Consider the following 18,852-nt stretch of genomic DNA (forward strand, 5'->3'; position numbering starts at 1 on the left):
ATAGACTTAGAGAGTTCGACGTGCCCAAGGGCAATGACATTCAGGAAGACCCCATAGTCCTTGCCCTCTATTTAGTCCAGTGAGTTAACTACTCAGAGCCTGGGAGCTTGATTCCCAGGTGTCCCCACTGCTGGTGGCTTTTCGGTGTTGTGAAAACACAGAAGATGGAGAGGCAAAGCCATATCTGAAGTCTGGTTCTTTCACAAAGGATGGAGTGATCTGGAGGTGGTGGGTCCTCTCAGTGTTTCTGGATGTCTAATCAAAATGCTCCCCCTTAGGGTCCCTTGTACCTGGGACAGGTTGCAGACACCTTAAGCAGGATTTTATTATGAGAGCGAGAACACACAATGAAGGCTCTCATTTCATTCACTCTCCACTTGTGCATCAGGGAGCTCGGAGTGGAGCTTAGAGGATAGGATACAGCACAAGAAGCCCTGTTCAGCATCCAGTCCTCTCCGCTTCGCTGGAGGTGAGAGGCTACCAGGCCAGATAAATGCAGTCTGCTCACCAGCCCAGGGCAGCATGAATCCGTTGGCCCAGAACCCACACACTGGAGCCCGAAGGTGTAGGTTCCTGACCCTCTGGGACACGTGAACTTGTCTAAGGCCAAGACTCTACCGTGACTTGGTTTCCTCATCTGTCAAGTGAGGAGGTTGACCTTAGTGATCCCTAAGTTCCCTTTCACAGTTAACATTCTCTAATCCTCAATTTTAAAAATATAGAAAGTTTGCATTTAACTTTCTATATGTGCCCAGTGTACTAGAGCTGTTATAACAATGACGCAGAGAGTCCAAAACAGCAGAAAATCCAGTGTTTATGTTCAATTCAGAAGTTCAGATTGACCATCCTCTGAGTCATATTAAAATATTGATTGTTTTGTAGAGAACTCAGTGGGTCTGGGGAGACAAATAATGAATGCTAATGATGGTTTGCAGCCAGCCAAGTGAGGACGAAATATGTGCCAGAGAGATAAGAAGGAGTCATTTACCGGCTTGACAATTAGCTATGGAGGGCCTGCACCCAGCCCTAATCCTGCGAGAGCATACTTCTAGAATTTAGTGTGTATTCCACTTGCATCTAAGATGCGGATTCTGGTTCCGCAGGTCTGGGTAGAGCCCAAGACTCTGCATTCCTACTACGCTCCGGGGGGGGAAATCCAGGAATATGTGTGCGTGCAGCCAAACAGGTGTCCTATGAGCTCTTCTCCTGGGCGTTGGATGAGGGGGTCCAGATTTTAAAGGCGGTCATGGTTCTGAGGATGGAGACAGCCCCGAATGGCAGAGGGGGAGGCACCGCTTTCTCAGAAGAGGAGGGTCAAACCAGTCTGAGAATAGAATGTAGCTGTGGTTAAAAGTGTTTACAGATAATTAGAAGTATCTGTTATGGGAAAGAGATGGAGAGAAAGGGGGCTTTACGGGCGCAGGAGCTGAATGCCATGGTGATGGCAGTGCTATTAAAAAGCAGGCATGGCTGAGACACGGAGCCCCTCAGCTCAGGGCTCTGGCCTTTCTGTCCTTTGAATTGAGGTTTGCCTTTGACTTCATGGAACGATTTTCTTCTGGTGCCACAGCAGCCATTTCATTGCAAGATGGATTGCAATGTGAACTGATCTTTTTCCATTTCGGGTCCCAAACCGCAGCGCAATTAGTTTCTAAATAAATGTCAGCGGCTTCTGGGGGAGGCTCTGAATGCGAGGCTGGAATGAAGTGGCCAGCCACAGACAGTGTCTACGTTGGCCGTGCCCCCTGAAAGGGCTCGGGGTTCCGACTGCACCCTCTGCACTTAGACAACCTGTATTTCCAGAGAGGTGCTGCTGAGCCCTCTGTACACGTTTTTGATGCAGACTAGTTTAAACGACAGAAAGAAGATGGAGTTTGCCTGGAAGGTTGACACATTTTTTTTTTTTTAATGTTTCTTTAGTTTTGAGAGAGAGAGAGAAGCAGAGTGCAAGTAGGCGAGGGGCAGAGAGAGAGGGAGACACAGAATCCGAAGTGGGCTCCGGGCTCTGAGCTGTCAGCACAGAGCCTGACGCGGGGTTCAAACCCCGGAACCGTGAGATCATAACCTGAGTCGAAGCCAGATGCTTAACTGACTGAGCCACCCAGGCGCCCCAGACACATGTTTTAAGGTAAACACAGGACACCTCTGCCACAAAACAGTTGTGTGGGCTTCCATGATCTCATGATCTTTTTATCTTGACAGATTCTGATCACATGTGGAGAGGACTGTCCACACCCGCTGTCCTTTGATCTGAGTGAGGACAGATGTTAGAGGTTGAATCGCATCCCCTAAAATTCAGCTGTTGAGGTCCTGACTCCCGGTATCTCGGAGCTGACCTAGTTGGGGAATAGGGTCCCTGTGGCTGTAACTGGTTAGGCGAAGTCACCCCAGAGTAGGGTGGACTCCTGATCTCATCTGACTGGTGGCCTCATACAAAGGGTGAATTTGGACACAGATGTACACGTAGGGAGAACGCCACGTGAAGACGAGGGCAAGCATCAGGATGAAGCATCATCTACCAGCCAAGGACACCACAGACGCTAGGGGAGAGGCGTGGGACAGACTCTCCCTCACAGCCACAGAAGAAGCCGATTCTGCTGACGCCTTGACCTCAGGCTTCCAGTCTCCAGAAATGTAAGAGGACCCACTTATGTTGTTGAGGCCACCCAGTTTGTGGTGCTCTTTTCACATCAGCTCAAGGGTGGTTATACAAGAGACTGATAATAAAGTTAAGTATCAATAAAATTATACAGTTATATGTATGGCCTTGGAAAAAATCTTTTAACCTCTGTAAGACGAAGCAGCTGGAACAAGTAGTTAATGAAATCCCTTGCATCCTGTGGTTCCCTGAGATTCTGATATATTGGTCCTCTCAGTGCCATTTGATGGATAGCACCTGCCAACGAGAGCGGAGAAGTGACAGGTGCACCCAGAGGAGGCCGAGCGCAAGTGCAGGAGACGGAGCTTAAACCATTAAGTGACCAGGCAGAGGCTTAAGCCTGTGGGCATCTCAGATGCTAAACAGAGACTGGACCATGCCTGGGACAGCGGGATCCTGGTAGCAGAGGGCAGTCTCTGCAGAAAGCTAGGATGACTTAGGCAGAGCGGGCCATGGCCCCCGGCTCCTCCTCCTGCACGCAGGGCAATCTGGAAGCAGCAGTTAGGAGTCAGGCGAAGAGTTCAAGTCCCTGGGTTTCTGGCCTCCAGCATTGGCAGTCAGCAAACCAAAGTAGGCAACCTCACGACTGTTCGGGAATATCTGTTGAACGAGGCCCTTGGGAAGTCGACAAGTGGGAAGCCAGAGTCATCATAATCTGGGTATGAAAAGACACGGGACCTCCTGTTGCAGTCACTGGCGGATGACATATGGCGTTTGGGTTACATGTTCACCTGTGACTGGGACAGAACAGGGACCGGTCTATGCTGTTCATTGCTGATTTCCCTAGTCAGTCCCTTGCACGCTGTAAACCCTCAGTTTGTTGCATGATAGGACAGCAAAGGGGGAATTTGTTCCAGGAATCGAGAAAACAATTAGTCAATTCAGTAATGAGGGCCATGTTACCCTTCTTGGCTCAACTTTAATTAGCTGTTTGTCTGAATTAGTTTTATTGTCATCGTTACATTGATTATGTTATTTAGTGCCTGTTGGTGAAAAATAGCACGTGGGACCACAGAGCTTAGCTTAGCAATTCAAGAATTTCGATTGGAGAGGCGGAGTTAAGCTTTTCCATGTTACCGGTCAATAAATATTAACTGACCCGTGTGTGCAGAGCACTGTGCTGGACACGTGTGATCAAGGTGCATGTCACATATAAAGTGGCCAATGATTATTCAAAATAATACCGTGAGTAGAATCCCACAGTTCCTGAGCAACCCTCGTTTTCTCTGTTTTTGTACTCAGGCTTTCTCCCCTTCCAGAAATGTCCTACCTTATAAGATGTCTCTCCTCCGACCAGGCCTATTTCTTCAATTACTTTATCTACCAGTTTCCTCCAGATCTGCGGAATGGGAACATCTTTTCCTTTTTTTTTTTTTTTAAATTTTTTTTACGTTTTATTTATTTATTTATTTTTCTGAGAGACAGACCGAGCCGGGGAGGGGCAGAGAGAGAGAGAGAGGGAGAGAGAGAATTCCAAGCAGGCCCCACGCTGCCAGCACACAGCCTGCTGTGGGGCTCAAACCCATGAAACCGTGAGATCGTGACCTGAGCCGAAACCAAGGGTCAGATGCTCAACCCACTGAGCCACCCAGGCACCCCAACATCTTTTCCTTTTTATGCCCATAACTCCTTCCTTACAAGTCTCTCAAAGAACATATGTTTTGCCGTGTATGTTAACCAATCACCATTGTCTTATCTCTCTTACTAACTTATATGTTCCCTCATGCAGCATGTTCCGTAGTGTTCTCCCAAAAGTCGTGTCCACTCTGAACCTCAGGACGTAACCCTATTTTCTATTTTTTTAAACAAAAATTTTATTTATTTATTTATTTTGATTTTTTAAAATGTTTATTTATTTTTGAGAGAGAGAGAGAGATAGAGAGCACGAACAGGGGAGGGGCAGAGAGAGAGAGGGAGACCCAGAATCCAAATCAGGCTCCAGGCTCCGAGCTGTCCGCACAGAGCCCGACGCGGGGCTCGAACTCACGGACCGCGAGATCATGACCTGAGCCGAAGTCCAACACTTAACCAACTGAGCCACCCAGGTGCCCCCCCAGATCTTTTAAAATCATATTCACGTTAGTTAACATGGAGTGTAGCATTGGTTTCAGGAGTAGAATTCAAGACTTATTTTGTATTTTTTTTCTTAATTTGAGTATAGTTGACGCACGATGTTACATTAACTTCAGGCGTTCAACATAGCAATTCCACATGTATACATTATGCTGTGCTCCCCAAAAGTGTAGCCACCATATGTCACCACACCGTGCTGTTACGGTACCACTGACTATATTCCCTGTGCTGTACCTTTTATTCTCGTGACATTCATTCCATGACTGGAAGCCCCCAGCTCCCTCTCCCCGTGGCCATTTTGCCCATCACCACACCACCTCCTTCCCTCTGACAGCCATCAGTTTCTTCTCTATTTAGAGGTCTGATTCTGACCTTGAGGATATAGGGTCTTTGCAGATGTAATTAGTTACGGATCTTGAGAGCATCCTGGCTTTAGGGAGGGCCCTAAGTCCAATGACTGATGCCCTTGTAAGAGAAAGGAGAAGGAGGTCGGCACACAGAGGGACACTGAGAGAGAGGGCCATGTGAAGAGGGGGGCACAGATTGGAGGTATTTTGCCGGGAGCCAAGGAATGCGTGGGCCCACCAGAAGCTGAGGTACAGGGCAAGGAAGGAGTCTCCCAGAGGGCCTCTGGAGGAGGCATGGCCCTGCTGCCTCTTGATTTCAGACCTCTGGCTTCCAGATCTGCGAGAGGATACATTTCTGCCGATTCAAGCCACCCAATTTACTGTAGCATGTTCTGGCAGCACAAGGGAAGGGATGCATCCGAGTACAAAGCATGATTTCCCTTTGTATCCCCTCCAACTTGCTCATAAGCATTTACGAAAATACGACCTTTGCACGTCATTCATCTTTGTTTCTTTGTTTGTTTGTTGCCGTTGTGACTCAAAAAGCACTCCATCAATGTGCTCACTCAAAAGTGACTCCATCAATCAATCAGCCATCAAGGACCAGGCAAAGTCAAATTATATTAATTAGTTGTTTTTTCCCCCGATGTGAGTCCTGGGGGGATACCTGTGCCTTTTGTGTACAAGGGAACAGAGCAAAAGTACTTAGGTTGGGTATGAGCATTGGCCCTGCTAAGTCCAAATATCTGAAGGAGGCCCCTCGCCATTGGAGGGAGCCCCATACTCCTAGTGAGAGGGGGCTCTGGGAGAATCTAGGTCCACTCTCTGTGGCCCTCAGTAAATCCAGTTTCTGGATTCCTTGCTGGCTCTTCAAAGGGCGTATGGACAAGATGAGGTGTCCCAAACAATCACACAAAGTGCACCCAGGAATCTGGAGCCAAGGATGACCTTATGTCCAAGTAGAAAAGACTTGGTCACCATTTGAATGCACCTGCCTAAGAGGCCTCCCAGTGGGCACAGGCTTTGGAAGTCAGGATCAGGTATTCATGTCTTTGTGTTCAACATTGGTTACCCAACTCACCTGTCCCTTTTTTTTTTTAATGTTTATTTATTTATTTTTGAAAGAGAGACAGAGAGAGCAAGGGTGAGCAAAGGAGGGGCAGAGAGAGAGGGACAGAAGATCCAAAGCAAGCTCTGCACTAACAACAAAAAGCCCGACGTGGGGTTTGAACGCACAAAGTGTGAAATCACGACCTGACCCAAAGTTGGATGCTTAACCGACTGAGCCACCCAGGCGCCCCCCACAACCCCCCTGTCCCTAATGCACAGGCACCTTTGGGAGATCTGCTCAGATGAGTAAACTTGAGCCCGGAGATGTGAAATAACTTACTCAAGGTCGCACAACCAGTCCATGGTGTTGGGTCTCAAGCCCAGGCTGCTAGCCCAAACCAGTCCTGCTTTTCAAAGGGCCCCTCTGCTTCATCAAAGGCACGAGCGCTTAGGAGCGTGCTAGTTATAGGAGGGGGAAGGACGGCAAAGGGGAGGGCAGCTACTGAAGATCAACCTCACCATTTCTGCCACATACGGGTCCTCTCTGGATACAAAAAGGCCGTTTAAAGCAAAGTGGTTTAGAAATTCCATGGTAGCTGAACGCATTCGCTAAGCAAGCCGCCTAGTGACTGTTTCCTGCCCTGAGAACACCTCACACGTTCCCTCAGATCTTTGTGCTGGAAGCAGGATGTGACTGTCCCCAAGTTCTCTTTGCTGAGTCTTTCCCAGGTGTCCTGGTCAACCATCATCACGAGGTTTTACATTGAGCTGAAGGGGTAGGAGCAAGTCCGTTTCAATGAGAACATGCAGAGGCCAAATGCACCCTTCCAGAACGTCCTGCTTCTATTACTTTGCTCATTCGGATTTAAATATTCTGTCCTTGTCAAGCTTTTTCCCATTCATAATTATTTGTGTGATGGGTACAATGTTATTATTCTATTATGACTCACAAACCATGGCCAAATCACTATTTCAATTGATATTGCTTATGAATTATTACATCAATTGCTCTGCAATTCCATAACAATGCCTTTAGCCCAGTCCCTCAAGAATTAAAAAAGGGGAAGAAAAAAAAAAAAGACCCAGCAAGGTTTCAGTCCGGAACCTGCCAGCCCAGGGCTGTTCCTCGGACTTCCTGCCTCAGTGGTATTTCCTGGAGTCACAGGTTATTTAATGCTTACATGGTGACATCTGATCTTTCTTTCTATTGTCCCCCAGCGGCCAGTGGAGCTCTCTCAGTCAGACACAAGCTCCCGTGAAAGCAAAGAGAAGGCAGTTTCGCTGCAGGGCACCCCACAGCTGTGCTTTCTAGTATTTGCCCAAATGGCTTCCTCCAGTAACAGCGATCACCAAAGCTCTCTGTGTTGAGTAAGTAAGCTTCATTTTAACCACGCCTGGCTCTGAGTGTTGTAGCCCTCTAAGTTATTCTAGAACAGTACCCGCACATGCGTTTCTCAGCTCAGACACCCTGATATGGGAGGGTGCCCTCACCAGCATGGATCGCTGGCAGTTTAGTTGGGAAGGATGAGGCAGTTGTTCAAGGAGGGCTGGAGGTGCAACCTGTCATGCCGTTTAAAAAGCAGCCTTTATTTATTTTTCAATTTTTTTAAATGTTTATTTATTTTTGAGACAGAGAGAGACAGAGCATGAGCAGGGGAGGGTCAAAGAGAGAGGGAGACACAGAATCCGAAACAGGCTCCGGGCTCCGAGCTGTCAGCACAGAGCCGGACGCGGGGCTCAAACTCACGGACCGTGAGATCATCACCTGAGCTGAAGTTGGACGCTCAACCGTCTGAGGCACCCAGGCGCCCCAGAAGCAGCCTTTTTTTAAATATGCGTTGATTCCTGGCAAACTGGACTCTACAGGTGGATCTGAGTCCCTTGCCCACTGTTAGGGTCTGGAGGGTAGCCATTTGCCCTGCCAAGTTCATGACCAGGTCTTTGGAGGCACTTGTTGAAAAATCCTATGTTTCGGGGTTTGTGGGGAAAGCAGAAATATTCTATCCCTTTTAGAGAAACCATCTCATGGGCCAGACTCTGTAGCAACGTATCTTATTGATGTGTAGAGTGTGACGGGTTTCATCTCCACTCACGCATTTCCTTTCGACCACCTACGGCAGAGCAATTCAGGAGAAAGACAGAGGTGGAGGAAGGAACCAGCCCTCCCACACCGAGTTCCTGGTGCCTCCTGAGTGTCCACTGCCTAAAAGGGACTGATTGGTAAGGGCAAAAAAGGACAACGGGTGATAAAGGTAAAAGGAGGCTGATCCCGGCTGAGCAAGCCAACGATCCTAAACCTCTGACCCGCCCATGTCATCTCGGGAGGGGCACAGCACGGGCACTAGGTTGTAGTAGCAGGTGGATGTCCCAGGAGACTGCACTATGTTTGGCTCTCACTCAAGGGAGCACCAGGGTCGGGGAGTCCCTCAGTGTTTCCCACTCCTCCAGGGGCCATATCATGAGCGGTATGCCTCCCTGGGTGGTAAGATTCATGCCAACTGATGATATCACACCCCAAGAGTTGTTAAAAGTCCATGATGTCAGCTGTTAGTGGCCACACTCCCATTGTCCAATCCAACTAAAAGCCTTTGTTTTCATACGTGGAAACTCAAGAGTGTTCACAGAGGCAGTTCTCACTGTCTGACTCCTGGGCGAGGAAGGGTTCTCCAGGGGACCACAGACTCATTTCTCATAGGACAGTGGGAATTGCTTATCATTTTGCACCATCGAAATCCTTCTTACTCCAGTATCATTCCCACTGATATGTACCTCTGACTTGAAATGGCTCATGTTGAAAACAAAAATGAAACAGGGCTGCCTGGGTGGCTCAGTCGGTTGAGCGTCGGACTTCGGCTCAGGTCATGATCTCTCAGCTTGTGAGTTCGAGCCCTGCATCAGGCTCTGTGGTGGCAGCAGCTCGGAGCCTGGAGCCTGCTTTGGATTCTGTGTCCCTGTCTTGCTCTGGTCCTCCCCCGCTCACACTCTCTCTCTCTGTCAAGAATAAATAAAACATTTTAAAAAAATGAAACAAAAACTTCCCTGACCTTAATTCCCATCCAACCGTGGCTCATCTGTTTCCCCTTATAGTAAAATTCCTCCAAAATTACATGTTATCACCATCTCTATCTTCTCACTTCCCACTCTCTCCCAGCCACCTTCTTCACCCCTACCCCCATGAGAGTGGGACCACTGACCTCCTCTTACTTAACCCAGAAGTCCATTCTTTGATCCATCTTACAAAAAAGAAAAACAAAAACAACGGCAACTATTGTCACAGTTGACTCCTCCTTCCTCCTTAAAGTTTTTTTCCTCTGGGGTCCCATGATACCTCGTTTTCTCAGTTTTCCTCCTGTCACACTATTGCTTTCTCCTACTCTTTTCCTGATTGCCCTGTTAATGTTAGACACCCCAGGATCCAACCTCTGGATCTCTTCTGTCCTCTCGCCTTCCTTTCCCTTTGCCCTCCAACAGCCCTGGCTTGTTTCTATCTCAGGAACTTTGCACGTTGCTATTCCTTCTGCCTGGAATGCTTTTCCCTCAGACCACCACATAATGAACGCAGCACTGATTAGGTCTCGGCTTCAGCATCACGTCCGGAGACAGACCTTATATGACCACACAAGTTTAAAGCAGCTCTTAAACCCGGTCCCCTCTTCTCCTTACACAGTTTGTTTTCCACACGTCAACAAACGTCCTCTACTTGAAATCATCTCTTTATTTGCTCATGGTTATTTTTGTCTCCCACTAGACCGTAGGACAGCAGTCTGGCCTGTCCTGTTCACTGCAGTTTCCCTAACCTACACTCATATCTTCTTCATATTGTGTTCTCAATAAATATTTGTTGTGTGAGTAAATGCTCCCACTGTAATACATTCTATACTGTATCACTTCTTCTGACGTGAGCCAACGTGGTTTCTAAAGGCACAGGAGAAGTACCTAGATCAATTTTTTTTAAGTTTATTTATTTTTGAGAGAGAAAGTTAGAGACAGAGTGTGAGTGGGAGGGAGGAGGGGGCAGGGGAGGGAGACACAGAATCAAAGCAGGATCCAGGCTCTGAGCTGTCAGCCCAGAGCCTGATGTGGGGCTCGAACTCACGAATCAAACCGTGAGATTGTGACCTGAGCCGAAGTCAGACACCCAACCGACTGAGCCACCCAGGAGTCCCGATCCATTTTTTTTTTAGTAATTTGGATTCTTGGGCCCCATTGTAGGCTTTATTGCTGTGCCATTGAAGGCATCCTGATCTTTAGAGTCCAGCAGTGGCACGAGTAGAGGACAGCATTTAGGTTGATGGCATTTGGATTCAGTGGTCTTGTGAGTCCTTTGTTTCATCAGACTAAAAATTCTTGAAACCACCAGACTGCAGTTGTTGGTGGAAGCGGAGAGGGGATGGAGAAGCTGAACCCTGTGGCATGAGCCCATCCGACTGCTGAAAGTCAAGGTCCAGTCTGACCCACTTGGGTAGCTGAGTGATTCTGTGACTCACCAGGGCGCCCATTAGCTTAAGGAAATCTCTTTCCCTCACATGTCCTTGAGCTCCATGATCCAGAACTCCTTTGCCTTCCAAGCCAGCAGCCACGATTTCAATTTGAATTAATCACAATTAAGGCATTTTAATTTGAATTCAACGTATTAAAATTAAAATGAAGTAAAATTAAGAATTTCATCCTGGAGTCTCACTGGCCACATTTCAAGTACTCACGGACCACATGAGCTGGTGGCCGCAGTATTGCACAATGTCCTTCCATCATTGCAGAAAGTTCTTTGGGGCAGAGCTGGTCTAGAAAATGGGTTCCTGGGGCAGTTAGGGCATCCACCTGCTCATGTTACCGCCTTGAATGCCAGTCTTGTCAGTCCTCAGTGCAACTGAGCTGTGTCTTGGTTAAGCAATAGGTCTCGTGAGGCCTGGGAATCTCAGTTGAGCAGGTAAGAAGCTGATGAAAACAGCTTGTAAAACCCTGTGCCAGCAGACTTGCCCACACACAGAGGAGACGCACATTTTCACAGAGACCTACCATTGTTGCCTCAGAGGACCTGGAGGAGAGCACATCTCTGGACCTGGGAATGCCTTTCTCCTAGCTTGCTCTCCTTGAACTCTGAGTCCAAGGTCACTCAAGGGAATATCATCAGGATTTGTTATGGAACTGTCTCTCGGGTTACATTCTCTATGTAGAATGTGAGATTGTCCATCACGTTAAGGCAGGGGAAATAACTTATGCTTTTATATTGTCTCCCCTCAGCATTTCACATACAGATGATAAACACTAGCACTTAGTCTAACTTGCATTATAATTAGTTCTGTACATAGTTCTCTTTGTTTGCTCATGAGGCTCTCAAGGGCAAGGATAATATCTTATTCCCTTCCCTGCAGCATTACTATGCATAATGCATAATTGTTTTTATATGTATATTCATTAGGCTGAGTGGATAGTTGGACGAATGGATGGATGGATGAACGAATGGATGGATGAATGATTGGACGGATGGATGGACTGACTCAGACCCGCAACTGATAGAAAATGCCATGTTTCAGTAATAACCTTTCTGGCGATATATCATTTCTCGTCTTGGGACGTCAGAGGAATTAAGCATTGTTCTTGCTTCTGAAGATGGGGAGACCTATCCTCCAAGTCAACAATGAGTGGATAAACAAGGGAGATCTTTTCTAATGTCATCAGAGCCTTCTCTTGGCATTTCATCAGAAAAGCCATTTACTTTTCCTTCTCTCTAGTAGACAGCCCAGAAGAGCAAATGTAGCTCAAAAATTGTGTATGTGCCACATGAAACATTCAGATTCCCGGAGCATTTGTTGTTTCTCTTTTGAAACCCCAGTCTCAAATGCGGATTATAGACTGTTGACCATTCCACCCTCACATCTTGTCTCTGAGGGAGAAGAGGATGAGGCTGCATGTAGCACAGCACGAGGCACATGAGATCACAAAACCGGACACGGGTCAGCTCTTAGCCACCCAGTGTCCCAGGGCACATTGATTCTCTCCCGGTTGTCTGCTCGTGTCCGTGAGGCTGGGACTCTAACGGGAAATCCGATAGTGCTTATTCGGGACAACACGAACAGACCGTTTCTCCCTCTAGCATCCTGCTTCGTGTATTGGTTGTTTTTCCTCTTTTGTAAACCTCTCTGGTTATAAAAATAATTCATTTTCATTATGGAAATACAGAAAGGTACAAAAGGATTACAGAAAAGTAGAGGGAAAACTAAAAATGCTGGAACCCTGCCATCCTGAGTTCACTGTTGCTTATAATTTACTCTATTTCCTTCTCGTCCTGTATCTATACATGTATGACACAAATACATACAGCTGTATCCTTTTTGGGATAATTGAATCATGTTCACACTTTATTTGGTTTTGATATTTAACAACACATTACTAAAAGTGTATCTCCATGCCATTAAATATTTTTCAATGCAAAGTGGTATATAGTAAAAAAAAAATAATAATCCTTTTCCCCTCCCCCAGATGTATAGGCTATAACTTGACATGCTATTTAGGAGGGAAGTTTACAGTTTTAAGTTCCTATATTAAAAAAGAAGAAAGGCTGGGGCACCTGGGTGGCTCAGTAGGTTAAGCATCCGACTTCGGCTTCAGGTCAGGTCATGATCTCACAGTTCATGACCTTGAACCACGCTTCAGGTGAGCTCGAGCCCAGCTCTGCACTCCTCTCTCTCTCTCTCTCTCCCTCTCTCTCTGCCCCTCACTCACTCATGCTCGCTCTCTCTCTCTCTCTCTTTCTCAAAAATAAATAAATAAGGGGCACCTGAGTGGCTCAGTCCATTAAGCATCCAACTTCGACTCAGGTCATGATCTTGCAGTTCATGGGTTCAAGCACCACATCTGGCTTTGTGCTGACAGCTCAGAGCCTGAAGCCTGCTTTGGATTATGTGTCTCCTCTTTCTGCCCCTTCCCTGCTCACACACACACACACTCTCTCTCTGTGTGTCTCTCAAAAATAAATAAATGTTAAAATAAATAAATAATAAATAAAGTACACTGAACTTCATAGTTTAAAAAAAAAAGAAAGAAGAAAGGGTAAAAATTAATAGGTTAAACGTCTAATTTAAGAGGTTAAAAGAGGAATAACAGAATTAACAAAGTTCCAAACAGGAAATTAAAGTCATCAACACAGAAATGCTTTAGATTTTTCTCTTGTATCTTTTTTCCATTCTGTGCCTCGAACCTTTTGATCCTTATGTTTTAGCTATGTTTCTTGTTAAAAGAGCTTTTAACTAGATATTTTAAATCCAGTGTGCCATCTTTGACTTTTAATTTTTTTTAATGTTATTTATTTTTGAGAGAGAGAGACAGAGCTCGAGTGGGAGAGGGGCAGAGAGACAGAGAGACACAGAATCTGAAGCAGGCTGCAGGCTTTGACTGTCAGCACAGAGCTCAACTTGGGGCTCGAACCCAGGAGCCGTGAGATCATGACCTGAGCTGGAGTCATATGCTTAACCAGCTGAGTCACCAGGTACCCCCGTCTTTGACTTTTAACAGAGGCATTTAGTGGGTCTTCATTTAAACAGAATCACTGAAATATTTTCTTTCTTTATCTTATGTTGTGTTCTATAACTATCTCCAGATCTCCTCTCATATTTCGCCTTCTTTGAGGCTGATTTCCTCTCATTTATTCCTACTACTTTGTAAGTTATAAATGTACTTCTCTTCTAGAGCTTATCCAGGACTGTTGAAAAGCATGCTTCACTTATATTCTAAATTTAATTAATAAGTTTCCTTCCTTCTGCACATTCTAGTGACATTAGAGCACTTTAACCCAGCTATCCCTTCCAATTTCTCTGCTATTGGTCTTGTGTATTTCATTTCTATTGCCATTGTTTTATACAGTCAATATTTTTTGGATTCACTCATACATTTGCCACTTTCTTGGCTCATTATGCCATTTTTCCTCTCAATATTTATACACAAGATAATTTCCCTCCACTTCAAACAAGTCCTTGGAATTTCTTTTCATCACAGACTGTTTTTTCTTGCCCCAAAATGCCTTTACTTCATTCTTGTTCTTGAACGGTATTTTTCCTGTACACGTGGTTTGAGATTGGTAGCTACTTTCTCCCAGCATATTAAAAATGTTTCCACTGTCTTCTAGCACCCATGGTTGCTATGAAGAAGTCAGTTGTAAATCTGTTATTCCTTTGTAAGTAATCGATCTTTGCCTGCTCTCTAGATTTTCCCTGGCTTTCGGGTTTTAGCCCTATCTGGGTGTACATTTCCTTCTTTCTTTCTCTTTTTCCCTCTTTTGCAAATCCTGCTTGGGTTCCTTGAGATGCTTAATTCTGAGGGTTGGAGTCTTTTGTCAATTCTGATCATTTCTCTTTATTTCTCTGTGAAATAGACAAACTGCTGGTCTGCCTTCCAGTTTTCTAATCATTTCTTCAGCTGTGCTAAGCCTCTTTGAAACCATCCATTGAGGCTTACAGAAACCATCATAATGTTTTTCATTTCTAGAAGTTCTGGGTGGATAGTTTCTCAAATCTGCTTGAAAATTTTTGTAATTTTTTTTGTCCCTCGCCTATATGAATACAGCTGGTTATGGGCTGAAATGTGTCTCCTCAACATTAATCTATCTAAATCCTAACCCCCAGTGCCTCAGAATGGGCCGAGTGTATTTGGAGGTGGGCGCTTTATTCTTTTTTTTAAGTTTATTTACTTATTTTGAGAGAGAGAGAGTGCACACAAACAGGGAAGGGGCAGAGAGAGAGAGAGAGAGAGAGAGAATCCCAAGCAGGCTCTGTGCTGACAGCACAGGGCCCAACGTGGAGCTTGTACTCACAACCATGAGATCATGACCTGAGCCGAAATCAGGAGTTGGACACCCAACTGACTGAGCCACCCAGCACCTCTGGGGATGAGCCCTTGACAGAGGCAATTAAGGTTAAATGAGATCATGGGGATGGGTTCTAATGCAAAATGACTCGTGCCCTTATGAGAAGAGGAGATTAGGACAGAGACATACACAGAGGAAAGACTATGTGCAGTCAGCGAGAAGATGGCCATCTACAAGTCCAGGAGAGACCCCTCAGAAGAAGTTAATCCTACTGACACCTTGATCTTGGATTTCTAGCCTCTAGCACTGTGAGCAAATAAATATCTATTGTTTAAGCCTCCAAGTATGTAGTACCTTGTTATGGAGGCCCTGGAAAACTAATACAGACCCTCGATGTTTTTCCTTTAGATGTAGTTTAAACTACTTGTTTTATATTCCTTGGCTGATAATCTAATATCTAAGACCTTTCAGAAGCTGAATCCCATCTGTTGTTTTTTCTGCCCCTGTGGTATTATGCTTGTGGAGCCTGGTATCTTTGTGAGTTTTGTGATCTGTGCTGGTGAGCTCATGTTTTTTGAAAGTTTTCTCAATGGAAATTCTTCGAGATAAATCTGAGAGGCTTCACTTTTCCTAGTGCCATGAGACTAGGGCTGTTTCCAGGCCAGAAGTGCCCCACCCATTTTCAACTTGAGTTTCTCGGGACTACTCAGGTAGTGTGATTTGAAGCTGGAAAATTACACAATGGTCTTGTGTTTATGAATAATCAAGGCGGAGATTTTGTTTCCTTCCTCAAGTGCTAAGATTGAAGGAAGGCGATATGCCTTGCTGTTTGGGGAGTGCTGGTGGTGGGGAAGGGGCTAGCATATATCTAATTCATGCTTACATTAAAGATACAACCCACTGGGGTCGCAGTTTTCTAGGTGAAGGTCTACTCGATTCTGTGATTTGTGAAGGCCCAGGCATTTTCTCCTGTGGCCGGGCCACTGGAGCTTGACAAACCTTGCAGGATGAAAGTCATATAGTGTCTCGGTACCATGTTTCAGGAAGCAATGTACGTAAAGTCCTTGTCCATGCATTTAATGTCTTGAGCCTGAACTCTCGCTTCACACAATCACCGGATTCTTTGGAGATCACGCATCCCTACCATCATCTCTCTAATCGCCTTTTCTCTGTTTTCTACACCCTCCTTTGCAAAAGTAAATAGAAGAGCCATCTGTCTTGGAAGATATCCTGGCTATACTGTCTTCTTTCAGAAAGTGCTAGAATTAACGGCAAAATTCAAGACATAACATAACCCAAAGCTATGCGGAGAGAGGGCCAAAATTCTTGCATTTGCCACATCCCTAAAGGAGAGCCTGCCAACTCTTTTTTCAGGAGGATTGTTTGTTTGAAAAGCCTGACCCAGCATAGGAAATGGATCTCTTGCCTGGAGACATTTTGAAGCATCATAACATAAGGCAGGTGGCTGAAAAGTGTCAACCCGCTTACCTGGCACTGCCTTTGGCTTCCCTGAATGCAGAGTTGGCCTCAATCTCCCAGCTGCTCACAGAAAGCCTATGGCATCCAGCAGAGAGTGAGGGAGGCGTAAACATTGATGAGTTAGTGGGCCCCAAGCAAAACTCTGACTGAGACACACTCTACTCCATCTGATGATTCTGTGGTTTTATGTAAACCTTCCAGTGTGATTTATGATTAGCTTTTTATTTTCTTCCTTTGAAGGTTGTCTTATCCAGGGAAGTCATAGGAACGGCATGACCCAAAGACCAATAGCCCCTCTTACTCAGGCTCATTGCCGACCAAAGCAATTTGTGCAGGTTTAAAAAAGAGTCCAGACAATAGGCACATCGACATACCTAATGACCTTCCTCATTTAGCTGTTGTGGCTGGACCCCTTTAGACAGCCTCAGGCAATCACAGGAGAAACTAAGCACATTTTCAAAGTCAAGTCTACAAAAGCCTGGAGTCTGGGTACTCCCCTTGGGCAAGGGCAGAAGTCAGCTATCCCCCCTTTTATTACCAGCCCTCAGTGCCCCATGTTTTCAACAGAATAAATCAGGCCGTTAAACTCTACTTGCTTAATGGAAAGTAAAAGGCATAGAGGCTAAATATTACTTACGAGATGACAAATCAGCTAGTACTGAGGAAACGCTTAAGATGAGAGCATTCTTTTTCTATTCATGAAAGTGGTCACGTGGAAATCAAGCTTAGGTTTAATATGAGCCTCAAGAATCTAGAAAACTTCACAGGTATTCTCGACAAATGAAGAACTGATACATCTGACAACAGATGATGGAATAAAATGCTGCCTGTCTCTTTCCCTTTCTGGAAATGATATCTTACAACCCCCAAACCATTCTGGAGACTCTCTGGAACTGTCTGAGTCAGAGTAACAAGAGGAAGGAAGACTAACAATCAGACCAGCACTTGTCACTCGATAAATATTGACTCTCCAGATCTAAAGCAGGATACCGAAGTCCCTCAAAGTAAATAAAAGAACTCCATAAAACCCGACCAAGAGTGCTAGACTGGGGGCCATTAAGTTTAAATTCCTGGAGAGAACACAGAGGAAAGAAGGCCATTTCTATAGTGGTGTTCCAAAGTTTGCCACTTCCGAGTGGTAGGGACATGTGGGGGTCCTAGGATGGAACCCTAGGCCAGAGCTACCAGGGCCTTCTAAGACCCCCACCCCAGCCCTGCTCACCACAAAAGAGAGGAAAGCCAAAAACTTGAAGTAGGAAGGTATTCAGAGCAGGAAGCCCAGAACATTTGTGCAGAAAACCTAAACAATGGTAATTATAAATAAATGTGAAAGCTATGCTTCATAACCTAAGGATATGATTAAAGCAAGCAGTGCTTCGAGGAAAATTTGTAGGCTTAAGCACTCAGCATTACTAAATAAAAAAATAATAATTGAAACAATGAATTCATTATTCAACTCAAGACGTTTGAAAAAGAGCACAAGGTAATTACAGAAAGCAAAAGGAAGGAACGAATAATGATGAGAGTTGAAATGAGTAAATTTTGGAAACTTAGATAGTTGGCAGAAAAAAAAAATGAATCTGAAATAAAATGCTTTTTAAACAAAATAGATAAACCCTTAATAGCCCCCTTCCCCTAGATGGAAGGACAAAATGCAAATACAGAAAATTGGAAAGGAGAATCAGGAAGGAACGCAAAGATGGAGGAAATCTAAAGAAAATTCTATGTTCAACCTTAAGCAAATGAATGTGAAAACCTAAAGAGTATATGAAGCTGAGACATTGTCTGGCTGCCAGGCTCACATAGTTTCACATGAGAATTATTTTAAATCTTTAAGACATAGAGCGTTCTAATACTTTAAGAACTTTTCTGGGAAAGGAAAGCAAATGCTTCCAAAGTCCTCTCCTCTAAAGCCAGCATAGTTCTGATACCAAAGCTTGGCAGTGATGGTGAATCATGCACACACAGAACTCAAAAACAGCAGGTCAGTTTTACTAATAAATCTAATGCAAAAATCTTAAATTAAATACTGATATGTTCCTTGGGATTTTCTTTCTTGCAACTGACACACTGTCTAACCTCTCCCTGACCGGAGGGGGAAGGGCAGCCCTATAACACAAGAAAGAAACCATTAAACGATCTCAACAATACAGAGGGGCACTGTGGGAAAACTGACTCTTGAGCCTGACCTCTGGGTCAGAGTTGGTGTTCAAAGCACTGGGTGGGAGAATATTGACTCAGAATCAAGAAGTGGACTGTAGGTTGCTGGGTTTTCCAAGTCACAGAAAAGCTGGGGACTGAGATGGCTCACAAACCCAGACATTGACTCTGTTTTCTCCAGCCAAGTAGATGTTTCTTTTGTGAAGGTGGATGTTCCGTTTAGGCAAATTCGTCCAACGTGATGACGCGAGCCTGTGCTACAGTTCTACTTCCTGTCTGAAATT

Source organism: Acinonyx jubatus, chromosome B1 (assembly GCF_027475565.1).
Source record: "Acinonyx jubatus isolate Ajub_Pintada_27869175 chromosome B1, VMU_Ajub_asm_v1.0, whole genome shotgun sequence".
In the NCBI taxonomy this organism is placed as follows: Eukaryota; Metazoa; Chordata; class Mammalia; order Carnivora; family Felidae; genus Acinonyx; species Acinonyx jubatus.